The sequence below is a fragment of the Anser brachyrhynchus genome (assembly GCF_964034855.1).
Source record: "Anser brachyrhynchus genome assembly, chromosome: 25".
Lineage (NCBI taxonomy): Eukaryota > Metazoa > Chordata > Aves > Anseriformes > Anatidae > Anser > Anser brachyrhynchus.
Genome location: NC_137718.1, coordinates 653,291 through 670,818, shown reverse-complemented (window position 1 = coordinate 670,818; position 17,528 = coordinate 653,291). Strand labels below are relative to the sequence as shown.

The window sequence follows — 17,528 nt, the reverse complement described above, 5'->3', positions numbered from 1 at the left end:
TGGAATACACCATTACATGTTTCTTACGTCTGTCATTTGTTTATTTTGTCTAAATTCGTATTCCAGTTACTGGAGCTTCTTGCACCTCTGTTGGTTTGAAGAATCCTTTGATACAGAAATTTTCTTTCCCCAGTATTGGCACTTTAGAGGTAATCTTGCTATTGTCCAGAAGAGTTTATCTGAAATGAGTCACAAAGCACCAGTTTGGATCCACTGGCAATTCTAAATGTTCTTGTGCATTGAAATCATGAAGGGAAAAAAAAAAAAATGGGGGGGGAAGGAAAGGCAAAAAGACAATTGGTAGTATAGGGGGAAAATGTGTGTTTGTTGGGGATTATTTTTCTGACTGTAAAATAAAAAGATGTCAAGCCTTGCAACAAATAAGCACAGGTTCCTGCAATGGCAGAGCGCCAGACCTGAAGATTCACTGCTCATTTTTTCAACAACAACAATTAGCCTCTTGAGCTAATGAGGGGTTTCATAAGCAACCATGAATAATAGTGCTTAGGGACTCTTGGCAAAAAAGGTGTTTTGAATAACATAGCCACCATGTCGTTAAAATCAAAGTAGAGACTCCTTGCACAGCAGTTTCCTCTCTGATTTGTTTCCTCAGAGGACAGGCTAGAAACACTGTGGGCTGTCAAGCAGGGAGATGGAAAGGCTACAGAAATAACATCCAGGTGGCTGAGGTTTGTGCGGAGTGGTATAGGTGGTTTGGTTATGGGCTTCTCCAGCAGATCACTCAGGGAAACAATGATCCAGTGCTGCAGACGCAGTTGGAAGTATTGGAATACAATGACCACATTAGGAGACATAGAGAGACCCTTCGATTCCATTGACAGGGTGAGAGGGAATATCAATTTTATCTTTCTGAATTAATGAACTACAGTCTGAAACTTGCAACCTGGTTAAAAACATTATAGATTTCACCCGCCTGCCGCTCAAAGAGGATTTCTGTTGTCCCCCACATGCTCTCTGCAGGCTGCTGGGACTGCCAGGATTAAGCTTCAACCTGCATCCTTCAGAGAGAGGTGAAGCCGAGAAGGTTGTGTTGCTGCTGCAGTCCTTCAACCCGCTTCCTGGAGCCCTGCGGCTGCCAGGCACGGCACAGCCATAAATTCTCCATTTCCTTTGAGTCTTTGAGCAGTGTGGTACCCCATCAGACCCAGGCTCAAGCCAGTGGCATGCTCACTGCTCGCCTTGAGAGGTGGTGAGCAAAGAGGCATTCCTAAAACAAGTGGCTACCCAAAGGGATGGAGGGCCAAGCCTTTCACTGAAGCATTAGTCATTACACTTGTAATGTGGTCTTCACTCGGCAGCATCTTCCTAAGTGCAAGGCAGCATCAGCTCTCTGATTTTAATTTTATTCATAGAGCCACTATTACTCCATCTGGATCATGCGGGATGAATACTAATGGGTCTCTGGATTGTTTTAAGTACAGATCTGAACCACATACTTGCTTTCATTTTGTCAGGAGCTGTTGTTTCATACAGAGATTTGTGGAGTTTTCCTTCTAATGGATTCAGTTCTGGACACTGGTGTGTGTGTTTGTTAGGGGAGTGCAAATAGCAGAGAAACAGAGACATAGGAAAACCTCTCCTCTAAACTGGTAATTATTAACTCCAATGTGTAATTGCACAGGAAGGACAGCTCTGATCCTAGAGGCAGATAGCTGAGGACAAGCTTCAGCCAGGACCAGAAGTGTCGTGGCTGAACCGTGCCGTGGATTCTGCTGAGTGCCCAGACTCACCAGCGTGCTCCAGCCCCTGCCTCCAGGCAGCTCTTCCTTTGCACATCTCACCCATCTGAACCAGAAGCTTGGCAGGGCAGAGACCTTCTGTGCTGCACTGCTTCAGTGGGACCTTAGGCCGTAACACTCCTGTAATACAAATAATGATTATCAGTGATGAGCTCCTTTTCGTGTAGACTTCCCCTCTCGCTCTTGAGGTCTCCCCCACCTCTCTTTCCTTTGCAGGTTGATCTGTGCCCCTCTAATAGCTCTGGCTGCCCTTGATGAGGACGTAACACGTAACTTCATGACCTCCTCACGAGGTGCATGGTCTCCTCACAGGGCACGCACACTTTAGTGCTCTTTTGGTAATTGCTCTGCATGTGTGAGGGTGTCTCCGAGCCTGCTCCGAGGGCACTCCAGTGCTCGCAACGCATCCGAGGGGGGAATTATGCCATTTAGCAAAGAGGATTAATGTTTCATAACAAAAGGTAATTTATTCAATTGTATGCAAAAAAGGTAGCTGTAACGGCACGCACAAAGCCTGCTTTATTTTTGTCTATTGTATTATAAGTTTAATTCCTGTGAAAACATTGGTAACTCCATTGTGTACCTTTGGGGAGAACTTGACCAGTCCTAGCCTGGATTGGATTGACTTAATTAAATCCACTTGACTTTGACAGAGGAGGAACCTGATAGGCTTTCCCAGGGAGGAAGCTTAAATGTCTCTGTGAATTGCAGGTGATGATGGGGCAGATGTGAGAGCACAGCAGAGGCTGTAAGGCCGGCACTCAGCCTGTGTCCAGGCATCCCCAGGGACACGCTCCAACTGCCTGCCGCTGCTTTGGCAGGGCTTGCTGCAAGCGCTGGCTCCTGCGGGCTGCGATGGGGTTGCACTCGGGTCCCCTCTCCTTGGTGGGAGTGGGAGGGAAGAGCTCCATTTCTGCTGAGTTTTCCACCCTCAATCAGCTCCGAACACTCATAAGGCAAGGGGTTATGATGAGGCTGGCGGCAGCTGTGTGGTCTCCTCCTGAGAGGCCTCCTGGTCTTACCGAGGTTGTTAGACGTTAGCACATCAAGACAGGCCAGTTACTGTCAGCATAATTTTTACTGCTGGTGTTGATATGGAAAGCAGTATGGAAGGCTACTTGATTTTCCAGACCTCCAGTAACTTCTGCGCTGGTTTTTGGAGAGTGCCTCTGTTCCTTGATGCGTGAACTGGTTGCTTTCAGCCTGGAAGGTATCGAAAGAAACTCAGCATACAAGTTCACCTGTCACTTCTAAGTCACTTTCTTGACTGTAATCATCACTCAAAAGGGGAAAAATATTTTTTTTTCCCAATCAGCATGTGAGTGAGTCATTGGCATACAACCAGGGTTTGGTGAACCTCCTGCACTGACAGTCTCTGCGGGTGTTGCACATCGGGACAGAGGAAGCCTGGCTGTTGGTGTTTCAGCAGCTGTCAGGTAGTCTTCGTCCCAATGTTTAAATCATTGTACAATATTGTTCACTGCTGGTTTTGCCAAAGTCAAAAATAGAGGTGAAAGGACAGCTGGGCAGTGGCTACGATCTGTATTTCCGTCACTGCAGCACAAGGACTTCAGAGAGCTACAAGGCATCTCCCATCGTCCTTGCAAGCAGAGAGCTCCCAGCACTGGCTTTAGCACACACCACCTGTGCTGAAGGCTGTGCTGGGGAAAAGCTATTAAAAATCCATATAAAGATGTAGCCTATATTAACCACGTTGCAAACTGAATCTTGGTTTTGCTGAACCAGCCAAGAAATAAGAGCAATACCGTGTGACCGGTCAGCACAATTAAACACCCCGCTCTGAGCTCAGGATGGCTCCAAAACGATCCGCAAAGTCAGCAGCAATGGCAAGGAGCTAATTGTCTGAGGAAACCATGGTTGGTGCGTGACTACTGAAACAGAGACTTGGTAAAAACAATTACTGGCTGGAAATTATCATGTTTTTATCAGAGAACTTTTACACTGCTCTGGAGAACACAAGCCAAACAGCAAAACATTTGGAACTTAAAAGCACGCTGGGAATATTTGCGCACACTCCTGATTTTTACGGGCTCTTCAGTTAGCTATCTGACGTCCTCCCTTGCCCCTTAGCCCTCCCTCACCCTGTCCATCCACAGACCATTCCTGGTCTCCCTCCCCTCCTGGGGATGGGGCTAGGGGCCCTGGGGCAGAGCTTGCCAGGGATTGCCCTCACTTAGCCATGACTGTGGCCAGGTGTGGGGCACCAGCTGCAAGCCCTCGGCTCACTCAGACCTTATTTAAGGCCCTGAGCCCTGGTGTAGGCTGTAGGATGGTGCTGTGGTGTGGCTGGAGGTGCTCATGCTGGTCTGGGTAAGCACAGACAGGCTGGCCTCCTGGCCAGGGAGCAGCATTATCTTGCTGTTTTGGGTTTCGTGTGCTAGGTGCATCCCCTGTTTTGTTGTGCTGGTGGTCCCAATGCCCTCTTGCCAGTCCTTCCACCTGCTCACTCCCTTTTTCTGCCCTGACTGGTGGGGTTTGAGCTGCAGCTCCAGCTGCCCACCTACTTCCAGCATTGCATGCTGGTTGGCAGCTGCTGTGTCTGCTGAGCCTGCTCTGTACTCTGTAAGTTGGGGTACTAATGCTTCTACCATCAGTGATGAGTTTGTGAAAGCCCACAGTGCTTCATATTGTCTCTTGTATTTCAAAGCCCTGTGTTTTTCTGCTGAGTTTTCTGAAAGCAGCTGATCATCTGTCTTGCTGAAGGATTTTGTAGGGAATGCAGCTATTTGCCTCTGCATTGTTTTTGCAGTTACTTTGAGCCTGGAGGAAGGGCCCTCTGTTGGGACATCGCTTTCATTGTGTCTTTGTTGGCCATGTCAGCAAAGAGAATAGCAGATAAATCGTGGCTGCAGACAATTAAGGGTAGTGTGCCTCTGGGATTTGTACCAGATCCAGGACTATGCTGTATAGTCATTAATGATCTAGAAAAACAATAAGCAGTGAAGTAAGAAAATTTGTAGATGACACACAGTTGTTTAAAAAAGGCAAGTTTGAAGAACGGAGAGAAATTGTGAGGATGTCTACCAAAGCCTGGCAAAGAAGCACTGGCTTGTAAATGATGTTCAGTTTGACCAATGTAAATTGACGAACACTGGTTGCAATTATCTGAGCTATTTGCATGTATTTCTTTATTCTAAGCTAACACTGTAATTTCAGGAAGCATTCATATGTTTATGTTGGAGAAAAACTCTGCACCTATAATCTAAAAAGACAAGAAATATAGTATTCTTTGAAGCATAAGGCAGGTGGAAAAACAACAACAGCAACAAAAAAACAGCCCTGGAAATACGATACTTTAATGCAATGGCTTGTTCTCACCCAGAAATGTGTGCTGAGTTCTGACTGAGTTACCTCCAAGATTCAGAAGAAATAAAAAATGATAGTAATACTTTTCTGAATAAAATATAATTGCTCTGTGAAATTCCCTGCAACAAGTTATTACTGATTTCAAAGTGCTTGGCAGAATTCATGGAAAAATAGATTAGAAGATACCTTATTGGTCTCAAAGTTCAGCATGCTGCACTCCACAGCACCTTTGTCATAAAGTCTTTCATTTTTTTTCTGCCCAGTTTCAAGTATCTCTGCTTAAGATAAATTGCATAAAGGAAATGAACCTTTGTTCATCAGGATAAAATGCAAATCTCATGCTCACGGAGATCCAGAATAAATTTCTCTGATTTCATAAATATCTATTCCAAGGACTTTTGCATTATGCTCCTAGAGCAGCTGGAAGCGGCAGTTGTGCAGGTGGGGTACTGAGATGCATGGATGCCTTTTGGTGCTGTGTGCAAGGTGTCCATAGTGTGGTAAGTGCTGAGCTGCACGTGGGCTGCACTGAACCAGCTACCGATGGTTTGGACTTCCTTGGTGTGCACTTGCCTTTAGCTGGTGTACTTGATAGGATAGTTGAAAGAAATACGTAGGGGGCTGCCAGATAATGCAGTAATTCCAGGGCATCTCCTGGTACAAGCCTCCTATTTGTCCAGTTTATTTTTTCTGTAACTTACTGAACTCAGAAAAGAACTAAGTCTGGCCCTAGGCCAGAGTGATTTGCTTGACTACAAATCTTCCACCCTGGTGTCTCCATTCTGGTATAGACAAACAAGAAGAGAAAGATGGAAGGAAGGAGAAGGACAAAATGCCCTCCTGGAGACTGGCAAACTAGAGAATTACAGCAGGTGGACGAACTATCAGTTTGCCTGACTTGATCTCCAATTCCCTTACTGCTCATAACCTGTGACATTGCTGCTTTCCTCCCTCCCAAAACTGCAGTGCCCCCAATTAAACCTCTGGTCCAGTGTGTCTAAAATGTGCCATGGGGATAAGTTACCAGCTCACAAGATTCATGGTGTTGCTTTTCCCCCAGTAACTAATAATTCCAGAGCAACATTCAGAATTGCAATTTATTCTAATTGTAAAACACGAAGAAGGTAAATCACAGAGTATAATCATTTCTTTCTTACAAATCAAGCCACATCTAAAAACTTGTCCTCTGCATTCTCAAACAGGCTGATATGGTGGCCAGTGGGAAAGAAGAGGGGTAAGCTTTCATGTGTGCACATTTGAGGAACCTGTAACATTTAAAGGCAAGGCAAGTCTACTTGGTGGCTATCTGAGCATTCACCCATGAATTTTTAGCATGCTTCCCCAGCCCATCAGTCACTCTTGAAGAGCTCAAAACTCTATTTTCCAGCGTGGTCTTTATGACATACCTTTTCCTTGCCTTGCAGCAACCCCTTTTTGCAGTTTCAGGCCCCTATGCCATCTTTGCTTTGTGTCCCAACATTGCACCCCATTGCAGTGGCCCACCTTTGCTGGTGCACAACAGTTCAGGAAGCCTGCTCTGCAGAATGGGCACCTGCCGTGAGGAGCCATCTGGTAGGTTATCCGTGATCCAAACGTCCTCTTCACTCTTTAGTACACAACCAGGGTACTGAGGGATCTTTATCCCCTTCTGCTAAGGACTTCAGAGCTAACCTAAGCTATTATAAGCTGTATCCTTGTAGGTAATAATTATAGCCCAGTTTGCAGATGGAGACACTGGGAAGTTAAGTGACTTCTCTAGGGAGTTGCAGGAGAGCCAAGGGTGATGCTTGGAGGAGAGCCTCGCTGTTAGCATGGGTCCACACATCTTCATAGCAGGTAGAGAAAAGATGAAAAGCAATTTCAGTAGTTGGTTCTGACTTAACCACATCATTATGGAACTGAAGCTTCTTTCCATGCAATATCAAAGGGAGTAAAGCATGCCCCAAAGGCAGAGCTGAATGTGGAAAATTGTGTACTTACAGCTCAGCCTTAGTGGCTTGGGGAAGGGACAGTGTTTAAAAGCAACCAACGCGAACTCTTACAGTCTACAGAGTCATTAGTATGCCAAGTCCTGCAGGGCTTCCCGCATCCTCTTGGATTTGATAAAATTATAAATCAACCAGCAAAATTCCTTTTGGAACAGTCTGCGCTTCGGTCCAGGGCTGCTCGCCAGCTCCGTGCGGACAGAGCCTTCTCCATCTGCACAGGCAATCATCTGAGTTAGTTTCTTTGGTTTGGAAATGTGGTGTCATAATCAGGGAAGGTATGTACCAGATATTGGGCTGAAACAACTCAATTTACTGTGCATTGATAGCTGTCAGCATATATAACACCGTTTTCTCTTCATTCCTCTCACCCTTACCCTCCCCTTTTGCTTTTGCTCTCATAATCTTCTCATTGTTTCTTTGCCCTCCTCTCATTCTGATTCCTACTCTTCCAACATCGCCCCCTCAGCCTGGGTTTTAATTTCTCCCCCTTGGCCCAGGGCTGGGAAGCATGTTCTGCTGCTTCTCCTGTCCAGCCACTGGAGAATCAAAGGGCCCTTAGCCCCAGTGATATTCTCTGGTCCTGGAAGAGTTTCCAGTCTTAGCTGGACCTGCGTGGCTCTGATGGAATTTATGCCACATTTGTAGGAGTGAGAATGAGATCAGGATCTGTGATATTATATCCATACAAACCTTTGTTTCAAGAGAACACTCTCATTGTCAATATTATTGTTTGCAATCAAGCACGGCACAGATGCTGTTCTAAGCACAGAGCTGGGGGTTGGAACTACATATATTAAAATTACCATTCTGAAAATTGTTCCCTTCCTTGTGTGGGCAAGTCTCCCTGCCCCTGTCACTGTCTGTGCAGCAGAGATAATTGTTGGGACATTGCCCATGGGACAGGACAGGATTAATATGTTAAAAAGCACTCTCTGTTGGATTAGCTTTTCTTCCCTTCAAATTGATGACAAAGCTTGCATGGCCTTCAACTGAAGTGCTCACACTGCCAAGTGGTTTTGAAAACCATACCCTTACTGTTTGCACAGCACTCTGCGGGTGCTTGGAGCAATCCAGGAGCGCAGGAACAGGCTGTAGCTTTACCACTGGTGTTAATGTCTTCTCCCTCAGCTTATGCCTCTATTATTTTGTAGGAAGAAAAAGTCTTTACATTAGCTAGACCCCTTTCCTGTGATGGTCTGTACTATGAATGGCCTTTTTTGAAAAGAAATGCATAATTGAAGTTACTCCTGCAAGTTTACAGTTGAGTTTCCAAGATTGTGGGATTCAGCACTGAAAGCATCTGTATCTCTTGTTAAACGAATGTGTATTTACTAGAGAAAACACTAAGTGGGATTTTTCAAGAAACTGAAGCAGCCGATGGGAAGGCAGTGGCAGCGGCAGAGAGAATTAGTTCCTAATTCTCTCCCATTCTTCTGCATAGCCTAGCCTTCAATGGCCAAGGTCTGGCTGGTGCCTGAGTCCTTCTGAAAGTCAGGAAAACCACTCAGCTGTTAGCAACAACGTCTGGGGGTCTGCTGCTACTTGGCCACCTCCCTCAGTGGTCACAGCTTCCATGGTCCCGTGGCACGTTTCTGGCAGCACTCCCTGTGGGACAGAAGGTGTCCATCAGCCCGCAGCATGCTTTGCTTTCCCCCACTCTGCCCTGGTGGAGAGGTGCTAAGCATCGCACGCCTTCCTCCTTGGAGCACAGGGCTCTGCAGCCAGGCAGGAGGCTGGCCCAGGTGGTGGTGTGACCCTGGTCCCCGCATCCTCCTCCTCTTCCCTGGGCCTGATCCTAGCCAGAGCATGGTAGAGGAGGCTGAGGCTGGCCAGCAGGACCCTAATGAGCCTGGGACTCAGCCCTGATGATGAAATCTTCAGGCGTGAGACAGTAATGAACGGTAATTCTTCAAGCCCAGCCATTGCTCTACTTTTTTCCCCTTAACAACTGAACTGATTAGAATGAAACTTTGACTTGATTAGTGATTATTGTCTCTGTATGGCAGTTGCTTGCAGCCCTTTCATTTCCTTGGTTTGTTTTTAAAAAAACATTGGCAGGCATTTCATCCCCTGATTTAATGCCTGGGTTCTCCGCTCCATGTTCATTTCTCTCTCCCTCTCTTTTCCCCCCTCACGCTTAAAGGAATCCAATTATTGTTTTATTGTTATTTAGTGTATAAAACAGGGATGAGACTTCTGAGGTGTCTGTTCCCCTTGATTCCTATCACTGGAGGGAAAAACACACACACGGATGTGCTCTGTCACGCAGGGGGATGGAGATGAAGTTGCAGCAGTCCCTAAGTACAGAATAATATGCAAGAGCAGCTCCATATTTCTTTCTCTGGGGTTTCAGCTCACTGAACTGCTTTACTCTTAAAGCTCCTACACATCGGAGGCTTATTCAGCATTATTTCTGTTAATTGTTGGCATTAGAACAGTTTCTAGAAATCCTGGATGAGGCTGGAGCTGTTACTATGATGATTTATTGCCTTCTCTCATCCCCTAAGAGGCCCAGCTGAAGCCAAGCCTACGTAGTAGCTGCTACGTAGACAGAAAGCACGCGGCGGTGCTGATGCACGGTGCCTCCTGCTGAGGACAAGGTCAGAGCAAGCGGCTGGGCAAAGTCAGGCTTAAATGCTGAATAACGCTCGTACCAGGGCACGAGGCAGAGGCAGCAGCGATCCCTGCAGCAGCTGCCTGTCTCATCCACGCAAGTGGGCATCTCGGGACGATGCCAAGGACTCTGCAAGCCCTGGTGTGGCCTCCTCCAGCAGAGATCCCATGGGATTCCCACCCTGCAGCAGCCTGGGCTGCTTCTGGTTCTCTGCTGAGTGAGGCTTTGGTCTCTGGTAGTATCGGGTCTGATGCAAAGTCACCCTCCCACCTTTCACCCATCCCACGAAGCCTGTGCAAAATATTTATAGTGGGGACCAGCTAGAACCCAGCTCCTTCTGGAAATGCAGCTCGTGTGCTGCGTATTTCAATAACAATGACTTACTAAATAATAACTGACATTTACCTAGCTGCTTCTTGTCCTCAGAGTCCCCAAGATTTGGCAAACTTTAATTAATAGTTGTTTTAATAGTTAAATAACCTTTATAACTGCATTTCATTTATTCAGGGCCCATCAGAAATAAAGTCATAATGATCTGAGTCAAGTGATAAAACACAACATCTGGTTTAATGTTTGCAGGCTATTAATGAACTGCGTAACCAGGCAGGTGAACAATATATTTATTTTTCTGCTTGTAAGAACATGTATTTTTGACAGAACTGCTGCTAGGTACTGGTATTTTCTCTTCTGCTTCTGGCACTTGCTCTTTTCCAGTTACGAGTTCAGGCTCAGGCTCACTGTGGTGGATCAGCTTTCCCTCCCTGCTCTGGGAGTTAGAGGTAGGGCTGTTCAAGGTCCCCTGTGGGCAGCAGGGCTTTTCCTCTGTTTACGCTGTGGTTTTCTGGAGGGTGGAAGCATGCTGTCCGGTGGGTGGGCGGTGGGCCCGCTGTTGGTCTCCTCTGTGTGTCCCCTAGAAGGGAAGGGACCTGGCTGCTTTCATAGCAGTGCCCCGTGCCTGCTGCAGAGCCCGCCCTTGTTCTTGTTCAGTTGCCCTGGCAGTGTGCTCACCAGCTGAGTGCACTGGGTGTCAGGGAGTCCTGCTGTATCAGAGATGTCCATGGACAAAGTGGCAGAAGCACTGTTGATTTATCTCTGGATACAATCTTTGCCATCTGTTTTTATATTGCTTTCAGCACAAGATAAGTAGTTCCCATATAGTGCGTGCTTCATAGACTGTAAAGTTCATGAGTCTGCAGAATTTATGATAAGGCAGAAAATTGTCTTAGTGCATCATTCATGTGAGCAGGGTCCAGAACAAACGTTGCAGCCTCCAGATGTTTCTTTACGCTCAAGAGGTGGCCATCCACTGCCTGTACGTGCTGCTGGTGAGATGTGGTCCTCACCTCCTCCCCTTGCACGGGGTCTTTCTGTCTGACTTTGAGACAGTTGTGTCCCAGAGTCCTGGGCCCTTATGTGTGCACTGGCAGCAGCTGCTGAGGCCAGACCCTCTGTTCCTGAATGATTCTGAGAGCCTGGCTACGAGCGGCACAGGGGCAAGTGTAGAACTGAGCATAAAGAGCCTGGTCTGTGCCAGCTGGGGGCAGAGCCATCCCACCCGCCTCAAGCAGCAGAAGGAGGGAGCCCCTGGCTGGCTTCAGCTCCCCGCAGGAGTGTTAAACAATCTCCCCTGAACTCCTGACTTGGGTTTCTTTGTCTTTTTCTGCAGCCTATTAAGACTGCATCCTGACTAATGTTGCTTAGCGCAGCTCCCGCTCCCTGGTTCCCAGAGCACAGTCTGCACAATAAAATTAGCTTCCTCGGGCATATTTTTGGTGCTTCTCCCCCCCTCCAATGTTACCTATTAATTGCACTCAGAAAATATTCCAGAAATTTACTTATGCCCTTGAGCTATATTCATGTTTATTTCCATAACTCTTTGATACAATATTTGTCTTTGCCTGAAATAGTTTGCCAAAAGGAAGGGAAAGGAAGAAGCAGCATATGAAGGATTTGGATTACCTCACATCTGCCTTTCTTTAAGCGGCCCATATGGGAAAACATATTCTTTTGCACAGAATTTGTTAAAGGTTTCATAAAATGCATTGCATACACATTTAACACAGAGCCTAACAATATTTATATTTAAAATGGGTCCAAACAGATCAATTTGGCGAGTGTTAGAAACACGTAGGGTGGCAGTGCACATTGAGAATGTAATAGTCTTGTTATCTCTTTCCATTTGTGGGATCTGTTCCTGCCATAGGTTTGATGGGAGGAAAAAAGCTATCCAGCTTGTTAAGTATAAAAATCATAATATATGCAATTTTATGAGCACATTTCATCTGTGAAGCTCAGAAAAGGCAACATTATCCATAGTTTCCTTTAAGACAAAGTGGTTGAGTAAATGGGAATCGACATCAGCAGATACTTCATCTGTTTCCTTTGTGTTGGTGTAAATCACGAGGGGCAGCTAGCAAACCTTTTATTCCTGTCTGCGAGTAGTTACTCACATGAACAGTGCCATCGACTTCATTGCAATAATTCAGGGCAGTAATGACTCGTGGGCTCGTCCAAGCCGTGCAGCCCTGTGGGGTGACGGTGTCTCTGCTCCCCTAGGGCAGCAGGGAAGGAGGGGGTTCGAGGACATACGTGCTGTGATTTCGGGGTGGCTGTGGATCCAGCTGTGGGTTATACAGCTCGGGGCATTTGGGGAAGCCATGACAAGCATGTCCTGGCAGAACAGCTGGAATGCTCCTCACTGTCCAGGTTGTGGTGGTGTTCACCTGCCTGATGCAGTCATAGCTTGGTGTCTTTCTGGGGGCACTGTATTCTGCTGCCTTCTAACAAACATCCAGACTTGTTCAAGTGCTGTGACACACCAGAGCTGGCCTAGAAGAGAATACGTCTTGCTGCACAATGTCTTATTTCTGAATTGTCTTTAATGTAATAATTTTTAAAAATCTCTTCCCTGCCCCTTGTGTATTTCATTAAATGCACAGCCCCAGCATCTAAACAAGAATGGATGCTCAGGTTTAACAGGTAAAAGGTAAAAGCAGAAACTGAAGAGAGCTAATCAAATTCGATTAGCTAGTTTCAGACTTCACTGGGTTTTGTTTGGTCTGGTTTATCTGAATCTTTATTAGATAAGCTTGAATTGGCAACACTGGTGTATGATGCAATATCCTACGTGATCTCCATCTGAATTGGCAAGGGGCAGCTCACCAGCCCTGCAGCCATCCTTCTGAGTGCTGCTCGCAGCTAGCTCTGCCTGCCTGGAGATAATTTTATTTAATCTTGGCAATCTTCCGCTATATACTTAAGTAAACAAAGATCAAGCTACTCACAACCTTAACTAGGCTACACATAAATAATAGATTACTGGATTAGCCAGGAATATAGAGGAGACGTAAGAGTAAGAATAACAGCAACAAAAAAGCTACCAGTATTTTACTTGCCGTGTAACCACACAGCTCATCCCTTTCCCCTGTCCCTTCCCACCCAGTGGATCTTATTTGCTCACTGCAAATCTGAGGAAACAATCTGAGTGCTCAGAGTGGCAGAAAGGTGGATTGTTTGGAGAAGACATCACTGACTACTATGAGGAGTGGTGCGTGTAATGCCAGGGCTGGGTGGATGGGGAGAAGGAACAGGTATGGTACCGGTGCATGGGTGCATGTAGCTGGCAGCTAAATTCTCCCCTCAGTGCTTGAAAATCAACCCAATCCCTCCCCAGCAAGTCTGAAGCTTTTTGAGCTGTACTTGTGAGTGATTTCCATGTCATGACTAGGATACCTTTCAAAGGACAGACATTTCTGAGGACAGCACTGTTTTTTGCCAGTGATGCTGAGCTAAGCACTGACTTTATCCTTATAGACATGCCTTTCTGTCTTCAGAAAAATACTTTTTTTTCCCCCTCTACCCTTCTGATACATTTACTGGTACACACACCAGGCAGTCTTCTGTAATGAAGAACAGTTTTGCACTCCTCTGATGTGCATGAGTTTATGCAATGTTCAGTCATGGTGGTGTCCAAGCAAGCCTTGTGAAAGGCCTCTGTTGCTGGTGTCCAGGAAGACCACCTGTGGCTCATGGGTGCTGGAGTCTGAAGGCAGAGATCCCATGTGCTTCCACTGGACGCTGCAGGGCTTTATCATGTATCATCCTGGAAAACACAGGGGCTCTCCAGCAGATGGAATTCTTGCTGCAGGTCTTGGTTTGCCAAGGAGACAGCACTTTGGAGATGGCAGTTCCTCTGGGCAGAACTGTTGGGGGCTGTGCCCCTCTGTTGCAGAGGACAACCAAAGTGAGCCCTGACCAGTGCTGCCTCCCTCTGCACTATCAACAATGGGTGAAAATGGTCCTTTAGCCAGGCATATTACTCACTGACACCTTCTGTCTTTAAATGATAGAGTGATTCAGCCGAGTCAAAAATAACTATCTGGCTGTGGTAGTTCATCCTGGATCAGCAGTCCATGTGGTCTCTCTCTGTCAACGTGTGTCCTATACTAATGATGTGATAGCTTTGAAAAGTTGAGCTATTTACACAAGGTCACTTTATTAGTAGGGAAATCACTCTTATGATAAATGAGCACTCTGCAGCCTGTCACAGGCGCTCTCCTGTCCCGCTCAGCAACTTGCTCAGCCCTGCTGCAGCTCAGCTCAGCAGTCTGAGCAAAAAATACACTTTCAGTAAGAAAACACAGCAGAAAAAAGTGCTGGTGGGTGGCTGCTTTCTCTTTTCATCAGTGCAGTGCTGGGTTGAGGGAGGAGGTGAAATATCCCTGCTCTTCACTCCGCAGAGGTGGCTGCTTCTCCAGGCTGTCTGGGTTCCTGCGTGCTCTGCACCACAGCTCCATGGGCTGGCTTGTGGGCGATGCTGACGGGCAGCCCAGGAGACCCGAGCTTGCATCAGGTGGCCCTGCCCCAAGTTGTGCCCTCCACACAGTGGCAGGGTCTGCTTCCTGGGCACAGTCTTGCTCTACTCTTTCCTCATTCCCCCTTTTCTGTCTTAGGTGTGTATGTGTGAGCATCAACTCCAAAATACCTTTCAAAAACTTGGTTGGCATGAGCTGCACAGAGCTGCAAGCCTCTCGGATGTCAAAGTCTCTTAAAGGTGGGGAAAAAGCTACTATATCATTTGGGTACTTCTGTTGATTTTTGATTATTCTGACTTGGGTTTGCCTGTGAATAGAGAGAAGGTCTGCATGTCCTCCAGCCCTGGTGCAGTCTGAAACCCTTTACCCTGCTGGTGCTCTGCACAGCCACTGGGGAGGGGGCTGACTTGCAGGGCAGCTGGGAGGCGTGCTTAAGCACACAGCGACCTATGATAACTGGGATACACCAGCAGAAGGCGTAAAATATTGTAAGAAGATATTTTTCAGGCAATGTGCTGACACAGCACCATCTCTGTTTCTTAACTGGGAGTGATGTATGAATTATCTCAACCTAAAGCTTGAAATATACATTATAGTCCATATCTCTGTGTTTTATTTGGGCTGTAAAGTGATACCTTATTATTTCTCCCTTCTGGGCATCCTTTAATGAATCTAGATTTGAAAGTGAAATACTTATTATATTTCAGGAGGTTATCCATGGAAGAACAAGAGGAGTAATACGCAAATGTGCAAGAAAGATTTTTAAAGTCACTTTTATCAAGAAAAATGTGCAAGCATGCATCCCTCAAGACATTGAATAAGTGTCCCTAAAAAGGGATTTACCAGGGATGGTGGTGGTGAGATTCTCCCTGAGGAAACTACCGTGTTCTCCCTCCTCATAAATGCTTTGTTTTCATCCATTTTACGTTCATGTTTTCCAGTTATGCTATTTTCAGTCAAGGCTATGCGTTGATGGCATGCTTGTCCTGGAAGGTGGCAGACCCTACTGATCGGTGACACAGGCGGCAAAGCTGGCTTCTGCCTTCCCTGACATCCAGATGCAGGAGCTGAGAGAAATACTGTGTCTCTGGAGATGAAGGGTCCCTGCCGAGTGACATTTTCTCTGCCTGATGTATTGCTCCGCACCTGTTGCCAAGCGATGTGTGAGCCTGCCAGCCGTGCTGCGCCTGAGGAGCGAGCCCGATGGCACCCGCTCGGCTGCCATGCCCTCCTGGGGACAGGGCAGCGCTTCCAGGGGTGAGCTGCTGGAACAAGAGCCGGGCCACTTCTGCCACTCAGTGCTCTGTGTCCATCGCATCCGAGCCCTGCTGTGTGCTGCCTGCTCTGGAAGTGTTGAGTACGTTCCCCTGCAGCCTGAGTGCCAGCTGAGGCTGAGCAAGAAGTGCTCGAATGGTAGAGACTCAACCGTGTTAATTTGGATAATATTAAAAAAAAAAAAAAGGTGAAAAGTAAGCACCAGCATATGTTTATAGCCTGGATAAAACTGCATTGTGGAGCCCTGTAGCAATGATGTGCTGGAGGTCTGTGGTTGCTCTAACAGGCCCCGTGGTCCCAGCAACTTCAGGGGAATGCTAAGATGGCAGTCGCAGAGATGTGTTTAATTGTTTTCTGGATTCTTCAGTCTGGTCAATTTAGTGGCTTGAAAAAGACAGAAGAGTCTTATTCCTGTAAATAAACCTCCACACACCCATTTGTAAACAAACACATAAATCCAGGTTTAGCAACGTAGTTAAATGCTGTTGAAAGTTCTCAGCAACTCCCTCCTTGATGAACTGTGAGTTTCAAAACCATGGTGCAAAAAAAAGTCTTGCAGCTGCAATGGTATCAAGATGAGCCCAAGCTTTGTTAGAACAAATGCCATTTGTTTAAAAATAGAAATATTATGCCATCTTCCAGCAGCAGAAATGAAATAAGCTATTAAAGGATTATGATTCTGTGACTTCAGACCTATTGTAGTCCTAATATTTCATGGTGCATTGACATAGAGTACATAATATGCTGAACAGCACTGTTGGCTTCAGCTGTTGCAAACAGTATGGTGCAGAAATAATTGAACTAAAAAGAAATTACAGCTATTCAGAGAGGTAGCAACTCTGCTGTGTAGATGCGAGATTGTAGGTGCTGAGCCAAACATGCACTTAAAAATAACAATTGTTTTTGATGGAAAAAATTTAGGTAGATTCTCTCTTAGGTAGGTTCTCTCTTTTAGGTAGAAAAAATTAGGTAGATTTTGCTGGCATGGTCGTTTATGGTAGGACCAAGTAGGAGTCAGATGCTGTACTGCCCTGCCAATGGAGGGAGATCTGATTTGTCAGCAATATATAAGGGCAAAGATTATGGAATATGAGGCCTTATCTATACAGAGAATGACATTCATTTAAGGAACGCTGGTGTGAATCTCTGTTTATGCTTTTAAGTCTTAGATGTATCATCCAGTTACTGCAGCTTAACAAGTCGCTGTTTGTCAGCTGTGCTGTTAAGTAACTGTTTATGCACCCTTAACCCAGCGTAGATATGACATAAACCATGTCAGATTACATCTTTCATCTGGTTTTTATTCAGTCTGTTTAGCTTAAACTAGTTCCTAGTCCTTAAACGAAACCCAAACAGAGCTAGTTTCCATCAAAATAGCTGTCTGGACAGACTCTTCTTGTATCTTAACCAAGCTGTATTTTAAGTCAAACTGGGTAAACATGTGTAGGCGATTCCTTGGGCTCGGATATTTCACATCAGCAGAAAAATCTTCTCCTGCAGTCCTGTCTGACTGCTTTGGTGAAACATGGAACTGCAGAGGTGGAAGGGAGAAAGCGACTGGGAGGGGATGCCAAGCAAAGGCAGCAGGAGCCATCCAGGGTGCTGCCCTAGGCACCTCGGGCATACCGCCAGACCCTGGTCACCCTCTCAGAGCACTGTCGGCCCTGCCAATGGCTTGTGTCACCCCGCAGCCTCCACAGGAGCGTTTTGGGTGCCTCAGGGTACTTGAAGTGGCACAGGCTGCCTGCAC

General features: G+C 46.3%; 1 long non-coding RNA gene across 1 annotated transcript; it reads left to right on the top strand.

Annotated features, from left to right (window-relative positions):
• The first annotated feature begins 4,027 nt into the window (after window positions 1-4,027).
• Window positions 4,028-17,499, top strand: LOC308182764. The gene is made up of 3 exons (XR_013942069.1): window positions 4,028-4,091; window positions 14,642-14,742; window positions 15,211-17,499. It is a non-coding gene; the product is annotated as an uncharacterized lncRNA (long non-coding RNA).
• The last annotated feature ends 29 nt before the right edge of the window (window positions 17,500-17,528 follow it).